The 19705-nt window shown below is 48.3% G+C and overlaps 1 protein-coding gene across 1 annotated transcript in view; it reads left to right on the top strand.

Moving 5' to 3' along the window:
• The first annotated feature begins 9171 nt into the window (after positions 1-9171).
• LOC141197662 (uncharacterized) overlaps positions 9172-19705 on the top strand; it is a 43036-nt gene continuing 32502 nt past the window's right edge. The window contains exon 1 of the mRNA XM_073662745.1: positions 9172-9232. The gene's annotated coding sequence lies outside the window, so the exon portion shown is untranslated. The remainder of the gene's footprint in view (positions 9233-19705) is intronic.

Below are 19705 nucleotides of genomic sequence, written 5' to 3'. Positions count from 1 at the left end.
TTCGCAGTAAAATTCATATTAGCTGTATTTGTGGTGTTCAAAAACTGAACAAAAGCCGTAAAATCTTCTGCGGTACCCGACCAAGCGATGAAAATATCATCAATATATCTTAAAAAAGATCTAATACACTTAACAAACGGATTTTTGCAGGAAATAATAAATTGCGTTTCACAAAAAGATAAAAAAAATATTAGCATAGACACACGCTGCGGGTATTCTGGCGGTACCATTGGTTCTGGGACTGAAAACAGTTATTTGAGAGCACAAAATCAAGGCTTTCTAAAATGAGGAAAATTACTCACTTTTATTAGACTGCATCAGGAATTTTTTTACTGCCTCCAACCCTAGTGCTTTGGGGATGCGAGTGTATAAACTGGTAACATCTATAGAACATAGAGAAAAATCAGGTTGCCAGTTAACCTCCTTTAGACTTTTAGAGCAACCAGAAAACTATCAGTGTCCTTTATGAATGAAGGTATTTTTTGTAGAAACGGTTTTAAAAGCCAATCTATATATCTCGAGAGAGGCTCCAAAAGGGAGCCCACCCCGGAGACAATAGGGCGGCCTGGGGGGATTTTGGTACACTTATGGATTTTTGGTATAGTATACCAATAAGGCCTCAATGGGAATTCTGGCAGAAGCTTTTCAGCAGTAGATTTAGATAGAACGCCTTTCTCTACGTATTTTCTTAATAAAGATCTCAATAAATTTTTATTTTTAAATGTGGGGTCACTAGGTAAAGGTGTAGAAGTATTGGAATCTGCCAATTGCGACAATGACTCTGCCACATAAAAATCTTTATTAAGTAATACTATTTTACCACCTTTATCTGCTTTACGTACAACATCCTTCCAAGATTTAATTTCATTCAAAGCCGATTTCTCATTTTGTGACAAATTAGAAAGCGGGAGTACATAAATCAATGATTCAACCTCCCGGATAACACGATCCTGAAAGGTGTCAATAATATTACCAGTAGTGTTGAGCATTCCGATACTGAAATATCGGGTATCGGCCGATATTCGCGGTATCGGAATTCCGATACTTAATTCCGATACTTTTACAATATCGAATACCGGAATCGGAAGTTCCCATAATGCCTGGGCTCTGCCGTTTCTCTGAAGGATGACAAGCTGGATGGCAGCGCTCAGCTGCGATCCAGCCTGTCATCAGAATGCCATCCCAGCGTGGGAGAATTCTCCTGATTGTTTAAAAGCCGGCGCGCGGTAAAAAGCCGCCGGCTTTTAAACAATCACACAGCCCCATACTGCTTCCCCGCAGCCTCCCACCCCGATCCTCCGCTCCCCTCGCCACCTCCCATCCCGATCGTAAGTTAGGACCGGGCGGGGAGTGCAGCACAAAGGAGCGGGGAGCGAAGGACCCGGACGGGGAAGCCGGCAGTGAAAAGACTTCACCGCCGGCTTTCCCGTTCTGTGCTGCGCTTTCCCGCTAGTTATTTCAAATGAACAGCTGCGGTATCAGGTGATGCCGATCAGCTGTTCATTTGAAGTTGCCGCGGTGCCCTCAGAGGGTTCATGTGAGTTCATGCTTGACTGCATTGCATGAACTCACATGAACTTTCCCACGGCCGCACAGGTCAGCCTCACCTCCCAGACCATCAGCCCGTCATGATTGGTGTGTGTGGGTGTCTGTGCGATGTCTGCGGGTGTGTGCGGTGTCTGTGTGATGTGTGCGGGTGTGCGCGGTGTCTGTGCGATGTCTGCGGGTGTGTGCAGTGTCTGTGCGATGTCTGCGGGTGAGCGCGGTGTCTGTGCGATGTCTGCGGGATGTGTGCGGGTGTGTGCGGTGTCTGCGAGTGTGTGCGGTGTCTGTGCGATGTCTGCGGGATGTGTGCGGGTGTGTGCGGTGTCTGCGAGTGTGTGCGGTGTCTGTGCGATGTCTGCGGGTGTGTGCGGGTGTGCGCGTGCAGGCAGACATAGGTCGATGTGACACTACTACTCCCATCGGCCTATGTCTGTCCCCCGTCCACTCCTGCCAGCAGGATCAGCTCGATGGGAGCAGTAGTTCCCATCAGCCTGATCCTGCTATATAAATTGCCCTACTGTGTCCCCAATAAATGTTAAATACATGTCATTGGTGGCCAGTGGTTACCTACAATAAATTAGTTCATACATTACCTGTCCCCGCCGATCGCCACCTAAAATAAAGTAAAAAATAAAAAACTACACCTATACTCACCTAGACACCTAATTCCCCGAAGCCATCGATCTCCTGTAATAAAATATAAAATAATAAACCACAACCTTATCCTTACCCCTCCGTAGTAGTCCACGAGTGTCCCACGAAGATCTCCAGTTCAGAGCAGCCACATAGAATGTGACCGCTCTGAACCGCTGCCGCCGCTAGAATGACAGGGCCGTAAAGCAGCCCCGTCATTGCATAAGCGGGTTCGCCGGAGTTCAGGCAGCGCTGCTCCGGTCAGCTCCTTTACGGCCCTGCTGTATCGTGAGAAATTCCCACGGTACAGCAGTGCCGTAAAGGAGGTCTCCGGAGCTGCGCTGCCTGAATGCACTCCGGTGACCTCAGTCAGTGGCTCCCGCTGCCGGGAGCGGACGTATTCCCGGCAGTGTGAGCTTACAGCAGCCATGCACAGCTGTCACCATCTCCAGATGTGACAGCTGTGCATGGGAGATCAGCGCAGGAACGTGGACAGGTAAGTATTTTTTTTTAGTAAACTAAGAATTAAATAAAATGGTCTGTTTTATTTCAAATAAATAATTTTTTTCTGGGTGTAGTGTGTGTTTTTTCTTTTTAACACTTTGTAGGTTAGTAATGGGGGAGTCTTATAGACGCCCATCATTACTAACCTGGGCTTCATGGCAGCTGGCGCTGACATGAAACCCAGCCCTATTACCCCCTGCCACCGCACCAGGGCAGCGTGGAAGAGCGAGGCTAAGTGCCAGAATTGGCGCATCCTATGGATGCGCCATTTCTGGGGCGGCTGACGGCTGGTGTTTCTAGCCTGGGAGGGGGCCAATATTCATGGCACCCTTCCTGGGCTATTAATATCAGCCCCCAGCTGTCTACCTAGCCTTTGCTAGCTATTAAAATAGGGGGGACCCCACGTCATTTTTTTGGGGGGGTCCCCCATTTTAATAGCTAGTAAAGGCTAGGTATTCAGCTGGGGGCTGATATTAGTAGTCTGGGAAGCTTCGTGGGTATTACCCCCTTCCCAGGCTTCAAACATCTTCCCCAGCCGTCTGCTTAACCTCCGCTAGAGACTAAAATTATGGGGGATCCCACGCCAATTTTTTTTTTAAATAAATCCTTTATTTTAACACTAAATGACATTTGAGGAGTTAATAAAGATGCAGTCCCTAAATTATTATTTATTTTTTAATTAATTTTTCCCAAAAATTTTGACGTGGGCTTTGCTATATTTTTGTATGCCAGCCAGGTACAGCATCCAGCTTCTATGAACGCGCCATTTTCCGGGGTGGCTGCGGACTGCAATTTGCAGCGGGGGGGGGGGCCCAGAAAGCTTGGGTCTCCCTGCGCTGCGGATTCCAGCCCCCAGCTGCCTAGTTGTACCTAGCTGGACACAAAAATAGGGCGAAGCTCCACGTATTTTTTTTTTAAATTATTTCATGAAATTCATGAAATAATAAAGAAAAAAAGGGCTTCCCTATATTGTTGTGTCCGGCCAGGTACAAATAGGCAGCTGGTGGTTGGGGGCAGCCCGTTCCTGCCTGCTGTACCTGGCTGGACACAAATATAGTGCAAAGCCCCACTTCAATTTTTTTTTAATTATTTCAGGAAATTCATGAAATAATTAAAAAAAAATTGATGTGGGGCTGCGTCCTATATTTGTGTCCAGCCAGGTACAGCAGGCAGGAACGGGCTGCCCCCAACCACCAGCTGCCTATTTGTACCTGGCCGGACACAACAATATAGGGAAGCCCTTTTTTTAAAAAATTATTTCATAAAATAATTAAAAAAAAATTGACGTGGCGCTTCGCACTATATTTGGGTCCAGCCAGGTACAGCAGGCAGGAACGGGCTGCCCCCAACCACGAGCTGCCTATTTGTACCTGGCCGGACACAACAATATAGGGAAGCCCTTTTTTTCTTAATTATTTCATGAATTTCATGAAATAATTAAAAAAAAAAATACGTGGGGCTTCGCCCTATTTTTGTGTCCAGCCAGGTACAACTAGGCAGCTGGGGGCTGGAATCTGCAACGCAGGGAGGCCCAAGCTTTCTGGGCCCCACCCGCTGCAAATTGCAGTCCGCAGCCGCCCCGGAAAATGGCGCGTTCATAGAAGCGCCATCTTCTGGCTCTGTACCCAACTCATCCAGGGCCCTGGTGCGGTGGCTCACTGGGTAATAAAGGGGTTAAGGCCAGCTTGGCATTATCAGCTGGCCCTAAGCCCGAAATTCATGGGGTCATGCCAATATTAGACATGACAACCATGAATTTCTAGTAAAGTATTTAAAAAAAACACAACACCCAGAAAAAAGTCCTTTAATTGAAATAAAGACACAATTCTTTATTGTTCTAAATTAAACTATACTTACCATCACGCCCATTCCAGCTGAAGCCAACGATCTCCTGCAATAAAATAAAAATAATAAACCAACCTCATCCTTACCTTCCCATGGATCCCACGACAGCTTCAGCTCTGCTACATCGAGATCTCAGGCTGGACCGCAGCAAAACGCTGCCATCCAGCCTGTCATCCCGCAGACACTGAGAAGCGCAGGCATGCTTGCGCTCCTCAGTGTCTCTCTGTGACGGCATAAAGATGAGCCGAGTTCATGTCCAATGAACTCAGCTCACCTCATGCACGTCACTGACAGCGTGGGAAAATTCTCCTGCACTCAGCGCTTCAGCGTGAGAATTCTCCCACGCTGTCAGTGACGTACATGAAGTGAGCTGAGTTCATTGGACATGAGCTCACCTCATGCACGTCACTGACAGCGTGGGGAAATTCTCACGCTGAAGCGCTGAGTGCAGGAGAATTTTCCCACGCTGTCAGTGACGTGCATGAGGTGAGGTCATGTCCAATGAACTCGGCTCACCTCATGCACGTCACTGACAGCGTGGGAAAATTCTCCTGCACTCAGCGCTTCAGCATGAGAATTCTCCCACACTGTCAGTGACGTGCATGAGGTGAGCCGAGTTCATTGTCGGCTCATCTGGATGCCGTCACAGAGAGACACTGAGGAGCGCAAGCAAGCCTGCGCTTCTCAGTGTCCGCGGGATGACAGGCTGGATGGCAGCGTTCTGCTGCGGTCCAGCCTGTCATCTCGATGTAGCAGAGCTGGAGCCGTCGTGGGAACCATGGAAAGGTAAGGATGAGGTTGCTTTATTATTTTTCTTTTATTGCAGGAGATCGTTAGCTTCAGCTGGAATGGGCGTGACGGTAAGTATGGTTTAGTTTAGAACAATAAAGAATTGTGTGTTTATTTCAATTAAAGGACTTTATTCTGGGTGTTTTTTTTTTAACTTTCACTATGGGGTTAGTATTGGGGGTGTCTTATAGACGCCTCTCCATTACTAACCTGGGCTTGATGTCAGCTGGCATTATAAGCTGACATCAACCCCAGCCCTATTACCCCACTGCCACCGCTACAGGGCAGTGGGAAGAGCGAGGCTAAGTGCCAGAATTGGCGAATCCTATGGATGCGCCATTTCTGGGGCGACTGACGGCTGGTGTTTCTAGCCTGGGAGGGGGCCAATATTCATGGCTCCCTTCCTGGGCTATTAATATCAGCCCCCAGCTGTGTGTCTAGCCTTTGCTAGCTATTAAAATAGGGGGGACCCCACGTCATTTTTTTTGGGGGGTCCCCCATTTTAATAGCTAGTAAAGGCTAGGTATTCAGCTGGGGGCTGATATTAGTAGCCTGGGAAGCTCCGTGGGTATTACCCCCTTCCCAGGCTTCAAACATCTGCCCCAGCTGTCTGCTTAACCTCCGCTAGAGACTAAAATTAAGGGGAACCCCACGCCAATTTTTTTTAAAATAAATCCTTTATTTTAACACTAAATGACAAGTACAGTAATCAACACTGTCACTGTACTTCATATATATGTGACTGACATGTTTCTATCTATCTAATCTATGTGTGATTCTCTATTCCTTCAATTCTAAATTGTCGGGTACAGATGCTGAATTGCCGGCCGGCTTTCTTAAAGAGACGGTGCAAGAAAACACTATTATTTTTTTATATAAATCCTTTACACTAAATGACAAGTACAGTAACCAACACTGTCACTGTACTTCATATATATGTGACTGACATGTTTCTATCTATCTAATCTATGTGTGAAGCTCTATTCTTTCTCTTGTAAATTGTCGGGTACCGGTGTATGCGCTGATGAAATGCCGGCTTTTCGCATACATTATACATTATTCTTAGTTGTTTTACTTCATGTAGAATTAACCTACAAGGAAAGAAAGGGTTTATTTTCATTCCGATATTAGTGTCCCATTGACTTGCATTGGTTTCCGGTATCGGAATCGGCAATATCCGATACTTTTTGAGTATCGGTCCGATCCAATCCGATACGATATTTCCTGATATCGGAAGGTATCGCTCAACACTAATTACCAGGACTACTGGGAGGTAGAAAAGAAGACGAGATGCCGCCAGTGAAGGCTACATTCTCATTACCGGCAGGTAAATCAGACAACACATCAAAATCAGCATCAAAATCAGCAGGTGGAATAGTATTCAAATTAGCCAAAACATTAGCCGATTATATAGTAGATTACAGGGTTTTTTTAACGGAAGTTACAATAAAATGTCCCCAATCCCTTTTTTTCTTTCTCCTAATCCATAATTCTGGGGTAAGATTATCTCTACAGAGACCCCTGTACAGGAATATTAGGGCTCCAGCGACATCACATCTATTATACAGAGAATAGCGCTATCTCCATAGCTCTGTATATAAGGACATAGAGATCAGACAAGGTCCTCATATTCAGGCAGCTTCTATTCTACTCCAACCCTCTTTATAAGAACAAGATCAGAGTCTCATTATACCAAGTAGAGAAGCTCCAGGAACAAAGATCCCGTGTGGCCCTAACACGCTGGGGGCCCGGAGTATCCAGCCACGGGGCCCGGATTCTCTCATTTGTGGCCCCAGCGTTTCTTGTAGAATAAATCCCTTTCTCATCCAGTCCTGTAGTAATGACTTTGTTATCAGGTTTTGTAGGAGGGTTCGTCTGACTCCATCTTATGTTATCAATATCTGTGCGAGAAACAAGAGACGTCCGAGCGCAGTTTTACCGAGTGTCCAGTGTCAGTTTTCTACAGTCTGATAAAGAGCCGCGGTGTCTCGACCGAACCTGGGGGGTATAGAGATGTATACAGCATACACACGGCTCTATACACACACGGCTCCATACACCTCATATACATATGGCTCCACTCCGTACACACAGAGCTCCGCTCCGTACATGCATGGCTCCATAGACACAGGGCTATGTACATACAGGGCTCCATAAACACACACGGCTCCGCTAAGTACACCTGGTACACATGCGGCTCCGCTCCGTACACCTGGTACACACGCGGCTCTGCTCCGTACACCTCGTACACACGCGGCTCTGCTCCGTACACCTCGTACACACGCGGCTCCGCTCCGTACACCTCGTACACACACGGCTCCGCTCCGTGCACCTCGTACACACGCGGCTCCGCTCTGTACACCTCGTACACACACGGCTCCGCTCCGTACACCTCGAACACACACGGCTCCGCTCCGTACACCTTGTACACACACGGCTCCGCTCCGTACACACACAGCTCAGTACATGCACGGCTCCGTAGACACAGGGCTCCATAAACACACGCGGCTTCGCTCCGTACACCTCGTACACACGCGGCTCCGCTCCGTCCGCCTCGTACGCGCGCGGCTCCGCTCCAAACGCCTCGTACGCGCGCAGATCCGCTCCGTACGCCTCGTACGCGCGCGGCTCCGCTCCGTACGCCTCGTACACACACGGCTCCGCTCCGTACACCTCGTACACACGCGGCTCTGCTCCGTACACACGCGCCTCTGCTCCGTACACCTCGTACACTCGCGGCTCCGCTCCGTACACGTCGTACACACGCGGCTCCGCTCCGTACACCTCGTACACACGCGGCTCCGCTCTGTACACCTCGTACACACGCGGCTCTGCTCCGTACACACGCGGCTCTGCTCCGTACACCTCGTACACACGCGGCTCTGCTCCGTACACCTCGTACACACGCGGCTCTGCTCCGTACACCTCGTACACACGCGGCTCCGCTCCGTACACCTCGTACACACGCGGCTTCGCTCCGTACACCTCGTACACACGAGGCTCCGCTCCGTACACCTCGTACACACGAGGCTCCGCTCCGTACACCTCGTACACACGCGGCTCTGCTCCGTACACACGCGGCTCTGCTCCGTACACCTCGTACACTCACGGCTCTGCTCCGTACACCTCGTACACGCGCGGCTCCGCTCCGTACACCTCGTACACACGCGGCTCCGCTCCGTACACCTCGTACACACGTGGCTCCGCTCCGTACACCTCGTACACACGCGGCTCCGCTCCGTACGCCTCGTACACACGGGGCTCCGCTCCGTACGCCTCGTACACACACGGCTCCGCTCTGTACGCCTCGTACACGCACGGCTCTGCTCCGTACACCTCGTACACATGCGGCTCCGCTCCGTACACCTCGTACACACACGGCTCTGCTCCGTACACCTCGTACACACATGGCTCTTCTCCGTACACCTCGTACACGCGCGGCTCTACTCCGTACACCTCGTACACACATGGCTCTGCTCCGTACACCTCGTACACACACGGCTCCGCTCCATACACCTCGTACACACGCGGCTCCGCTCCATACACCTTGTACACACGCGGCTCCGCTCCGTACACCTCGTACACACGCGGCTCCGCTCCGTACACCTCGTACATGCGCGGCTCCGCTCCGTACACCTCGTACACACGCGGCTCCGCTCCGTACACCTCGTACACACGCGGCTCTGCTCCGTACGCCTCGTACACACGCGGCTCTGCTACATCCACACTGTAAACCCCTCCTGACCCCACACATAAACTTCAGCTCATCCAGCACCATGACAACCAGCACAGCAGAGTCCTGCATCCACTGAGGCCCCTGATCATGTGACCCCTGACTCCTCCCCTCCTGTGACCTCATCACAGCTCCTGTACGCACAAAGCAGCCATATATGTGGTGGCGGCTCTGCAAGTGGAGGTATGTGGAGACCCCCATTACTGGGCGCAGGGGGCATTAACCCCTTCAGCACGGAGGCTCTTTTGGGGTCTTGTGTTGCCCCTTTATAAGAATCATAAGGTTTTTGTTCTGTTTCCTGTAATAGATACATACGACCCAACTATGGAGACAGGAAGGGAGGAAACGTATTGTTCTCATAGTACAGGACCCCTTTACTGCCCCCATTATGCCGGATGTATGATGCCCCCACACAGTGTAATGTCCCCATTATGCCCCTTATGCAGGATGTATGATGCCCCCACACAGTGTAATGCCCCCATTATGCCCCTTATGCTGTATGTATGATGCCCCCACACAGTGTAATGCCCCCATTATGCCCCTTATGCAGGATGTATGATGCCCCCACACAGTGTAATGCCCCCATTATGCCCCTTATGCAGGATGTATGATGCCCCCCACACAGTGTAATGCCCCCATTATGCCCCTTATGCAGGATGTATGATGCCCCCCACACAGTGTAATGCCCCCATTATGCCCCTTATGCAGGATATATGATGCCCCCACACAGTGTAATGCCCCCATTATGACCCTTATGCAGGATGTATGATGCCCCCACACAGTGTAATGCCCCCATTATGCCCCTTATGCAGGATGTATGATGCCCCCACACAGTGTAATGCCCCCATTATGCCCCTTATGCAGGATGTATGATGCCCCCCACACAGTGTAATGCCCCCATTATGCCCCTTATGCAGGATGTATGATGCCCCCCACACAGTGTAATGCCCCCATTATGCCCCTTATACAGTATGTATGATGCCCCCACACAGTGTAATGCCCTCATTATACCCCTTATGCAGGATGTATGATGCCCCCATTATGCCCCTTATGCAGGATGTATGATGCCCCCACACAGTGTAATGCCCCCATTATGCCCCTTATGCAGGATGTATGATGCCCCCCACAGTGTAATGCCTCTTATGTAGGATGTGTAATACCCCCATTATGCCCCTTATGCAGGATGTATGATGCCCCCCACAGTGTAATGCCCCCATTATGCCCCTTATGCAGGATGTATGATGCCCCCACACAGTGTAATGCCCCCATTATGCCCCTTATGCAGTATGTATGATGCCCCCCACAGTGCAATGCCCCTTATGAAGTATGTATGATGCCCCCACACAGTGTAATGCCTCCATTATGCCCCTTATGCAGTATGTATGATGCCCCCCACACAGTATAATGTTCCCACAGTACCGCTTGAGGTTGGAATAATCCCTCTGGAGTTGGGTTTCCCTTTCCCTGCTCCCCTACATGTAGACCCTCGAGCATGTATACATGCATGTAGGGAAGCAGTCTTCACTAGATATTGAGGCTTTGTACAGTAATATACCGCATGAGGATGGTATCAGAGGAGTAAGACGTTTCTTGAAATCGAGATCAATAGAGTGTAGCAGACATAATGACTTCATGGAGGATCTACTAAAATTCACTCTTACTCATAACTTCTTCCTTTTTGACAGGAAGTACTTCCACCAGCTCAGGGGTACTGCGATGGAGAGCCTCTGTGCCCCCTCATATGCTAACCTATTCCTGGGATGGTGGGAGGAAACCACAATATTCAGGGATGATCATAAGTGGTGGCATCCATATACTGGGACATAGTATAGATATATTATCTGCTCGGGGACGAGTGAAAAGTTTCTTGAATTTGTCAGGGAACATAACATCAATAAAGTGGACCTTAGATTTATATCAGAGTTGCCTTTCCTAGATGTACTAATCAAGAAAGATTGCAATGGGACCCTAGGGACACTCATATATCATAAACCTACAAGCACTAATAAACTATTGAAGTGGGAAAGCCACCACCCCATGCTCCAAATAAAAAAGAAAAGAAAAACAATATCCACGGCCTATTTTTATGGTTGAGAGGAAACTGCTGTAATGTCACAGATTTGAATATACTGGCCATAGACATGAACACCAGATTCATGGAAAAAGGGTACAGACACTCCTTCATACCTAACCAAGAAAAAGATGGGATAACACGAGTAATAGGAGTGACCGTATCTTTAATATCCTCAGAAAACACTAGTATGTACTTGTAGTCAACCCGGACCTGGGGGTGCTGTGTGATCTACTCCCACAATAACTTTCAGAAAGGGTTGGTCAATTAGGGACCGTTTAGTGCAAGGGGACTTGTCTAGATAGAAGAATCTGCTGTTTCTTTAGATGTGGAGAATGTTGTACATAGATTTACATGATCTCATCCAATTACATCTCGAGTTCCTCTACAGGTAAAACCTTTTTCCAGAGCCAGAGGGATTATTTCAACTGTAAAACTTCAGGACTTGTATATATGGCCACATGCACCTGTCCCCTAGATTATGTAGGCACGACCAAGAGGCAATCTAGGAGGAGGGTGGGGAGCACTTGAGAGATATACTCCATGGTCGAGACACATGAACAGGGCACATTGAGGTGAAACCAGAGACATCTCCTTTTGTATCATTGAGGTGGTTAAACCCAATGTGAGAGGAGGTGATCTCAGTAGATGTATCCTCAAAAAGGAAAGTAAGTGAATTTCCAGACTTGATTCATAAACCCCTAAGGGACTCGATAAGCAAATTTCCTATGCCTGTTTTGTGTGAATACAGTCCCATTCTGGATTACATTTTTGGGTTTTATACTCTAACCATTGTTACTCAGTTCCCTGTGAATCGGGTTCACATATTGTTTTACTTCATCGAGATATCTGAGCTCCTATATCAGAATTATTTCTTATCAGTTATATCACACACATATACTATTTAGTAATTAACAAGTGTGGTGATCCTTGTAGATCTCTAATTATGCAATAGGGGTCAAATTTGACCATTTAGGAATATACTGTGGGCTATCATCATCTCATATTTTATGTAGTGATGAAATAGATCTACATGCCTATTGCTTGATGGGAGAATGTGCAATACTTGTGTGACGATACAGCGTAAAATCTTAATTAGCCAGACGATTAGATTTGTTAATCCAAGACAAATACATTATTGTGTTTTATTAGAGATTGCTGGCTGTGTTTTACTAATGTTCTGCTTGCTCGTCCGTTTATGTACACTAATTTAACTTGTAAAGTGTCCAGCATTCCACTAATCTCATTAGTATCTCAGGAGCCTCTAACCATTGTTCAAGAAATTGTCCAGGCCCATTGTGTAAGTGTTGAAAGAAGATCCGGCGGAGCCTTCACCTCAGGGAGTCTCACATGTAGACCCAGTTGATGAGGTCACCTGAGAAAGATACCTCCACTAATGCACACTTAGCTTTGGGGGGGGGGTGAGAGCAGTTCTGCCATTCAGGGGGCTGAGCCCAGAGAAGCAGAAGGGACATGTGTTTCTATAGTAGTCACACTTGAAACAGAGATTGGAGAAAGACTTTACAAAGAGAATGAGAGACATCCTTCAGGACAGCAGATGGATTGCATGGCATTTTCCAAAGAGGTGCAGTGTTCTATTCTAAATGATTCTATTCTAACGGTATCAGCCCTGACTGGAAAGATACAGATCTCCTCCATTTGACCATCAGAGAGACCATGGATACGTTTTGGGGAGACCAGGAGAGGACAAAGAAATCACCTGGCCCCATGGATATATTGTTTGGGGTTGGCAGGAGGGACCCACCAGTGTCTTCGCAACTTGTTTTTAGTCTCCCATGATGCTGATCTCAGAGAGAGGATTTTTCTGTTAGTGGAATGCAATCCAATACCATATGTGCTCCGGTGTGGAACGTAGACATCCTGGCATACGCAATCGCAGACAATGATCCTAGATATGTTCCGGCGTAGAACGCATAACTATGGGAATGCGCAGTCACAGATACCAGTGGGGCGGTGGCAATCAGTTTATTTAGTGTTTCAGTGTAAAGCATGTCAATTCCGGACATGCACACTAGGTGATGGACATTATCGGACCTCTAGTGCATGAGAAGTAGCGCAGGCGCAGTACATTATTGTAGACAGGCTCCATTCTATATATCCTATGACAATTCACCTCTAGGAATGGGAATGGGTCTCCTAGTCTGGGAGGTGTTTTGGATGAATTGGGATATTTATACATGGACACCTGGCTATTAGACACACTATGCTGCACATCATGAATTATCATCCCTGTATTAAGCCTCCTGATGAAGCTGTTGGGGAAACGCGTTGAGGCGGATTATTGAAACATTCTGTGTACCATACCATTTCCTTTATATATACCTTGATACGTATCTGGTTCTATTTAATGTATCAGTGTATTTTATACAGTTGAAACCAGAAGTCTCCATACACTATATAAAAAGACACATATGATGTTTTTCTCAATATCTGACATGAAATCAGAATAAACCTTTCCCATTTTAGGTAAATTAGGATTATCATAATTTTTAATATTTCCCAAATGCCAAAATAATGAGAGAGAGAGAATGTTTTAAGGCATCTTTATTACTTACTGCAAAGTCAAAAGTTTACATACATTTAATTAGTATTTGGTACCATTGCCGTTAACCCCTTTGTAGCCCAAGGCGTACTAATATGTATCTGTGCCCTGGGACTTAAGAGCCTAATACATATTAGTATGTCCTAGCTTTAATGCGGTCCCTCAACCAAAGTCGCGGTGATCGCATTAAATCTCCGGCGCCATCTTACTTCAGGGTAGATGGCGCCGTCATCCCAGGTTGTTTGCGCCGCCTCACCCACACACACAGGATCGCTGTGATTGGCTGTTCAGAATTGAACAGCCAATCACAGCATTTCTCACGGTTTCCGGCAATCAGATTGCTGGAAACAGTGATGTGCAGCCTAGGATCGGTGCTCATAAGAGCATCGATCCTAGGCTGTTGCTAAGAGACCCCAGCCCTCTCCCCAACCCGCTATGATCGGTGTGATCGCCAGTCACATCGATCGCACCGATCATACCGCGACTGCGCGGTGACCGGCTTGTGATCTACCTGTCACCGCCCCATGACCCCTTGTGATGTCAGCTGAGGCCCCAGAGCGCTCTGATTGGAGCGATCGATGATGACCTCGATCGCTTCAATCAGAGTACCTGAACACAGGTGACAAGGCGGTCACAGGGCGGTGACCGGCTTGTCACCTGCCTGTCGCCTCCCTGTGACCCCCTGTGATGCTGCCCAAGCCTTAGCCATCTCTGATTGGTGCGATCAATGTCATCATCGATCGCGCCAACCAGAGTGCCTGACCGGGAGGTGACCGGCTGGTGACATACAGAGCGGTCACGTTTGATCACCTCTGTGCTGGGCCTTGTGTTACCACAGGAGCACCTGTGACACCACAAGACCTTCTCACGTGCTCCAGTTGCTGCTGCTCCGGCGTCCTGCTGCGGTCTCCTGCGTCCTGGGTCTCCTGCTGCTGCAGATCTTGCTCCAGAACCTGCTGCTGAAAGAAGAACAGAGAAGACTTTGGTAAGTCCATCCCTGTTCTCCCCTCATCCACCCCAACCCCCCTCCCCCTTTTTACCCACCCTGCCCCCAGTTTTTTAATTTTTTGTGCCTTCTGCAGCGGCTGAGCGCTGACCCGTGACTACGTCACTGATCAATGTCGTGCTCGCTGCTTTTCAATTCATTTTTTTCATCCCTGTCAATTCTTTCTCTGCCCCCCTCCCCTCACTTTGTACCACCTCCGTGCGTGCATCCAGCAGCCACCGAGAGTTGATCGGTGACGCAAATCACTGATCAGCACTTGTGCTCGCTACTTTGCCTTTTTTTCAACTAACCTTTTTTCTTTTCTAGAGGGCGGTCGCGCTGTCCGATTTTGCGCCGTGCTGGGCCACAGAAGCCTGTGACACCACAATCGCCGCTCCTGCTCCAGAAGACATCTGATAGACGACATCTGAAAGTCGACAACTGTAAGTAGGATTTTTTGATCCCTTCTCATCCACCCCAATCCCCCTCTCGCCCTTCCCATCCCCCTTTCTGCCACCAAGTGCTGATCATCACTTCATCGCTCGACTGTTGTCCGTTTTTGTTTTTTTTTGCGCTTCCTGCAGCGGCCGAGCGCTGATCAGTGACCACAGATCACTGATCAGCACTCGTGCTCGGTGTTTTACACAACCTCGTCCTTTGCACCACATCCGCGCGCACACCCAGCAGCTGCCGAGAGTTGATTGGTGACATAGTTCACCGATCCACACTCGTGCTCGCTGTTTGCACCACCTACGGTAGTTCCTTTTTTCTCTTTTTTTTTTTCAGAAAAAAAAGTTCACACCAAGCGCACTGACACACATACACACGCTCTAAATAAAGTACTGACACACAGGCACCACATACATAACTAAAAAAAAAATGTCCCGCTCATCCCAAACTCACTATTCAGTGGAGGAGGCATACCCTTTTCTTGCCTCCGACACTGACAGCGAGGGCGAGGATCCCACCTTTCTTTATTTTTCTGACTCCTCGTCATCCTCCTCTTCCTTCTCAGGTCAAATAAATAGAAAATGAAAAACCAGCACTTATTCCAATCGCATACCTTTGTGCAGTCCAGTGAGCGTCAGTCACAAATAGCCAGGGATCGCTAATCAGCAGGTGCTCTGCCCAAAGAAAGATTTTTCCTTTGATATCCTGTTATCAGATAGATTATGGCACTCCAGCAAGCCATTGAATATGAAGATCCTTTATTCTTTACTCACAATTTTAAAACATGGAGTCGGGAAAGCGGGAGTCCTTCAGGTTCTGCTGTACCGCCACTCAGACGCCCCAGGAGAAAAGATGAACCAGTGCCCCCCCCCCCACTACTGACCCCATGTGGACCTCGGCCTCCAAAAATTATGAGCCACTGATTCCTGATTTTGTGGCGGAATCAGGAATCAAGTTTGACACCACCAGCCTCACAGAGCTAGACTTTTTCAAAGACTTTTTCTTTGAGGATCTTGTAAACCTCTTTGTGGGCCAAACTAATTTATACACTCATCAATTTTTGGAACAAAACCCCTCTTCATCATTTTCTAACTGGTCTCCTGTAGACGCAGTAGAAATAATGACGTTTTGGGGCCTGGTCCTTCATATGGGGATCCTGAAGAAGCCAGAACTTTGGCGATATTGAAGTGTTGACGTTTTGTATAACACTCCAGTGTTACAAATGGTCATGACCCGGAAACGTTTTCAGGCCATCCACAAGTTCTTGCATTACATCGATAATGCAAGGTGTCCGGCACGCAATGACCCGAACTTTGATCATCTTTTCAAAGTTCGATCGGTCATCGTCCACTTCAACAACAAGTTTGCTGAAGTGTACGTGCCCCAAAGGGACATCTGCGTGGATGAGTCCTTAATGGCTTTTATGGAGCGGCTTGGATTCCGGAAGTACCTGCCCAGTAAGAAGGCCAAGTACGGAATCAAGCTGTATAAACTTTGTGAGAGTACCTCAGGGTACACTCACAAGTTTAGAGTTTATGAACGGAAGGACTGCCGGATTGAATCCCCTGAATGCCCCCCTGTTCTGGGAGTGAGTGGGAAAATCGTGTGGGACTTGGTGCACCCACTGCTGGATAAAGGTTATCACTTGTGCGTGGATAACTTTTATACCAGTGTCCCTCTCTTCAAGTCCCTCTCTGCGCGACGTACCGCAGCCTCCAATACTGTCTGCAAAAATAGAGAGGCCTCCCAAAGATGCTAATTGGGAAGCTGCTCAGAAGGGGTGAGAGCAGTTCCCAATGTAGCGATCAACCTCTGGTGGTCAAGGACAAGAGGGATGTCCTTTTCTTGACCACCATACATGGTGATGGCAGCACCGTCAGCATTGTACAAGTTTCCACTACACAGGTCGTCAAACCAGACTGTGTAGTGGGGTACAACAAGTACATGGGGGGGAGTTGATCTCTCTGATCAAGTCCTCCAGCCGTACAGTAGTGCTTTAAGAAAGGCCAAGGTGTGGTACAAGAAGTTGGCCGTGCACATTATACAGATGGCAATGCACAACGCTTTCCTTCTGTCACAATGTGCAGGCCAGACTTCTACGTTGTACCTTCAGTTCCAGGAGGTAGTTATCAAGGCCCTGATATTTTGCACTGGTGACGGAGCGTGCCCCAGTACTTCCGGAACTGAAGGTCCTCGAATTGTACCAGACCAGCATTTCCCGGGGCAGATACCTTTTTTTCCGCTGTGAGGGAAGTCACAAAAGAAGTGCCGAGTGTGTTTATAAAAGGTGAATACGCCAGGACACCATTTATCAATGTGACACCTTCCCCGACAAACCTGGCCTGTGCATGAAAGAATGCTTCAAAAGGTACCATAGTTCCATGGACTACTAAATTAATTTCTGACGTATGACAACCTGACGAACACTACACAACTAACATAGTGTTCGCCAGTTTGTCATACATCAGTTGTGTAGTGTTCGTCAGGTTGTCCTACACAACTGACGTATGACACTACATTATAAGATTCACAAATCGGGTATCCGTTCCAAAAGGGGGCACTTGTTGGCCATTTCCACTGTTTAGGCACATCAGGGGCTCTGAGAACGTGACATGACGCCCTCAGACAATTCCAACAAAGTCTGCATTCCAAAGCGTCACTCCTTCCCTTCCGAGCCCTGCAGTGCACCCAAACAGTAGTTTTCTCCAACACATGGGGTATCAGCGTACTTGGGAGAAATTGCACAATAACTTTTGGTTTCCAATTTCTCCTGGTACACTTGTGAAAATAAAAAAAAATTGGGGGTTAAACTAAAATTTTAGTGAAAAAGAGTTAAATGTTCATTTTTTCCTTTCACGTTCAATTAATTGCTGTGAAGCACATGAAGGGTTAATAAAGTTCTTGAATGTGGTTTTGAGCATCTTGAGGGGTGCAGTTTTTAGAATGGTGTCACTTTTGGGTATTTTCTGTCATAAAGACCCTTCAAAGTGACTTCAAATGTGATGTGGCCCCTAAAAAAATGGTTTTGTAAATTTTGTTGTAAAAATGAGAAATCGCTGGTCAACTTTTAACCCTTATAGCTCCCTAAGAAAAAAAAAAATTGTTTCCAATATTGTGCTGATGTTAAGTAGACATATGGGAAATGTTATTTATTAACTATTTTGTGTAACATATCTCTCTGATGCAGTGGTGTACCGCCAATGGGGGCAGACCACGCCACTGCTATGGGGCCCGTGGCCGGAGGGGGCCGTGAGGGCCCCAAACAGCATGGGAACGAGGAGGATAGGTGAGTAAGAGGTTGCAGTGGCAGAGGAGCGGGTTGCGCAGTGGAGGAGCGGTGCACATGCTGCAGCCACCACGTGTCCCCGCTGCTAAAGGGCCATGAATATTCCCTCTTCTCCACTCCCATAGGCGAGGAGAAGACGGAATATTCATTCTCTTTAGTAGCGGGCACGGAGGAGCGCTGAGCCGCATCTCCTGCTGTCAGTGGAGAGGAGTGAATGTGCTGGCAGCAGCTCACCTCGGCTTCTGAGAGCGCGCGCTGCTCAGATGCCGACATGACCTGCAGCAGACAGGATGCAGCGCTGGAGCAGAGGTGAGGGAAGGAAGGTGAGTATAAGTGTTTATTGTTTTGTGTGCAGTGATTGGGGGGTTGAGGAGGCCACACATACCAGGAATGAGGGATTGAGGAGGCCACACATACCAGGAATGAGGGATTGAGGAGGCCACACATACCAGGAATGAGGGATTGAGGAGGCCACACATACCAGGATACTTGGATTGAGGAGGCCACACATACCAGGAATGGGGGATTGAGGAGGCCACACATACCAGGAATGGGGGATTGAGGGGGCCACACATACCAGGATACTTGGATTGAGGAGGCCACACATACCAGGATTGGGGGATTGAGGAGGCCACACATACCAGGATTGGGGGATTGAGGAGGCCACACATACCAGGATTGGGGGATTGAGGAGGCCACACATACCAGGATTGAGGGATTGAGGAGGCCACACATACCAGGATTGAAGGATTGAGGAGGCCACACATACCAGGATTGGGGGATTGAGGAGGCCACACATACCAGGATTGGGGGATTGAGGAGGCCACACATACCAGGATTGGGGGATTGAGGAGGCCACACATACCAGGATTGGGGGATTGAGTAAGCCACACATACCAAGATTGGGGGATTGAGGAGGCCACACATACCAGGATTGGGGGATTGAGGAGGCCACACATACCAGGATTGGGGGATTGAGGAGGCCACACATACCAGGATTGGGGGATTGAGGAGGCCACACATACCAGGATTGGGGGATTGAGGAGGCCACACATACCAGGATTGGGGGATTGAGGAGGCCACACATACCAGGATTGGGGGATTGAGGAGGCCACACATACCAGGATTGGGGGATTGAGGAGGCCACACATACCAGGATTGGGGGATTGAGGAGGCCACACATACCAGGATTGGGGGATTGAGGAGGCCACACATACCAGGAATGGGGGATTGAGGAGGCCACACATACCAGGAATGGGGGATTGAGGAGGCCACACATACCAGGATACTTGGATTGAGGA

This window comes from Phyllobates terribilis, unplaced genomic scaffold (genome assembly GCF_046119375.1).
Source record: "Phyllobates terribilis strain yellow unplaced genomic scaffold, ASM4611937v1 Scaffold_85__1_contigs__length_6476398, whole genome shotgun sequence".
NCBI lineage: Eukaryota > Metazoa > Chordata > Amphibia > Anura > Dendrobatidae > Phyllobates > Phyllobates terribilis.
This window is presented reverse-complemented; position numbering and strand designations above follow the sequence as displayed.